General features: G+C 40.9%; 1 non-coding gene across 1 annotated transcript; it reads left to right on the top strand.

The window, feature by feature from the left end:
• The first annotated feature begins 1,302 nt into the window (after positions 1-1,302).
• On the top strand, positions 1,303-1,409 carry LOC141624146 (small nucleolar RNA R71). The gene has a single exon (XR_012533957.1). It is a non-coding gene; the product is annotated as a small nucleolar RNA R71 (small nucleolar RNA).
• The last annotated feature ends 639 nt before the right edge of the window (positions 1,410-2,048 follow it).

Here is a 2,048-nt window from a genome sequence, read left to right as displayed (position 1 = left end):
ATTGAGAAGCTTCCCGGATCCTTTAGTTTTGGAGGTGAACTCCCTTGAAGTATTGCACTCCTCACCTTAGTGAAGGCGATAGTCTCAAGTTTCTGGATCGACTTCTTCTTTGTGAGGATGTCTTTCATGTATTTCGCATAGGCCAGCACGTGATTGATTAATTCCGTGAAAGGAATTGAGATTTCCAAATTCTTCACAATTTCCATAAACTTTCCAAGTTGGTCATCAAATTTGGGCTTGGCTTGACGACTTGGAAAAGGAAGTCTAATCACAATGGGCTCCTTCTCCTTGGCCTTGTCTTCATTTTTCTTTGAAATCTCTTCTTTTGATGATTCTCCATCTTTGGAGTTTTGCACAATTTATTCCTTATCACCAGCTTCCACAACTTCATCCTCAACTTGCTTCTTCGGTGCTTCATACCTTGTACCACTTCTCAAGTGAATGGCACTAACCGTTTCATGTCTTGGGGGATTACCTTGAGGTGGTAATTGCCCCTTTTGTCTTTGTGAGCTTGAAGATGCTAGTTGAGTCAATTGGGTTTCCAACATCTTAGTGTGAGCTAGAATGTTGTTTATGGTGGTTTCTTTTGCTTGGCTATCTTTTTGCATTTGAGTGAAAAACTCTTGTTGATTCTTTTGCATTTGGAGGACCTCTTTTTGAACATCAAAACCTTGGTCATTTTGGTGATTGTATGGATTTTGGTTTTGGTAACCTTGGTTTTGGTTGTAAAAGGGTCTTTGATTTTGGTTTCTCATGGGAGGCGGGGTGTATGTTGTTTGAGGGTTTTGAACATTTTGGCTTTTGTATGAGAGATTTGGATGAAACTTGGTGTTTTCATTGTAATAGTTGGAATAAGGGGTACCACTCTTGTATGCTTGGAAAGCATTCACTTGTTCATTTGTTCCCCTACATTCACTTTGGTCTTGTCACAAAGTTCCACAATTCTCACATATCCCACTTGGGATTGATGAGGATGCCGTCATGGCATTAACATGATGCTTTGGTGATTTTGAGGCCTCTTCAAGTCTAGCCATTGCTTGTTCAAACTTCAAATTTATTGTGTCAATGTGAGCACTAAGTTGAGCACCCAATTGAGTAACGGAGTCCACTTCATGCCTTCCTCCTCTAGTAGCCTTGCGAGGTCTACTATATTGTGAGTTATGGACCACCATTTCCTCAATCGTGTTCCATGTTTGATTGTCATCAACTTCGGTGAACATTCCATTTGATCCCATGTTGAGAATGTTCCTTGAATCTTCATATAAACCGTTCCAAAATTGTTGTACCAAGAACCACTCGCTAAGTCCATGGTGGGGACATGAGCGACAAATTCCCTTGAACCGCTCCCAAGCTTCATACAAAGATTCTTCATCCCTTTGCTTAAAACCCGTAATTTGAGCTCTTAGCATGTTAGTCTTTTCCGGTGGGTAGAACTTTTTGTAGAAAGCTAGAGCCAACTTCTTCCAAGAATCAATTCCGAGAGTGGCCTTATCAAGGCCCTTCAACCATTGTTTCGCGGTGCCGATTAGAGAAAAAGGAAATAAGGCCCATCGAATTTGGTCTTGAGTTACACCGGTTTGAGAAATCGCATCACAATAGTCACAAAAGGTTTCCATATGAGAATGAGGGTCTTCACTAGGCATCCCCCCAAATTGGCTCCTTTCGACTAATTGGATAAAGGCCGATTTGGCAATAAAATTTCCGGTCAAATGTTGTGGTGTGGGAGTACCATTGGGTAGGTTCTCCTCGGTGCGTACGGAATGTGATGAAAATTTAGGCATTGTAGGTTGATTTTGTGGGGTATTTTGTGTTGGGTTCTCCTCACCTTCTCTTGCAAAAGGGTTGATGAACTCAATAGTTGGTTGAATATCCACTACCTCACTAATACCTCTCAAATTCCTCCTAGCAAATCTCCTATTGTTTGTCAAGGTTCTTTCAATTTCACGATCAAAAGGTAACAAATCACTTTGTGACCTTCTAGACATGCAAAATATCAAACAACTCGAAAACAATTAGAACAAACCTTGAGGAGTTTTACTTCCCCAAGG

The sequence above is a fragment of the Silene latifolia genome, chromosome X, assembly GCF_048544455.1.
Source record: "Silene latifolia isolate original U9 population chromosome X, ASM4854445v1, whole genome shotgun sequence".
NCBI lineage: Eukaryota > Viridiplantae > Streptophyta > Magnoliopsida > Caryophyllales > Caryophyllaceae > Silene > Silene latifolia.
This window is presented reverse-complemented; position numbering and strand designations above follow the sequence as displayed.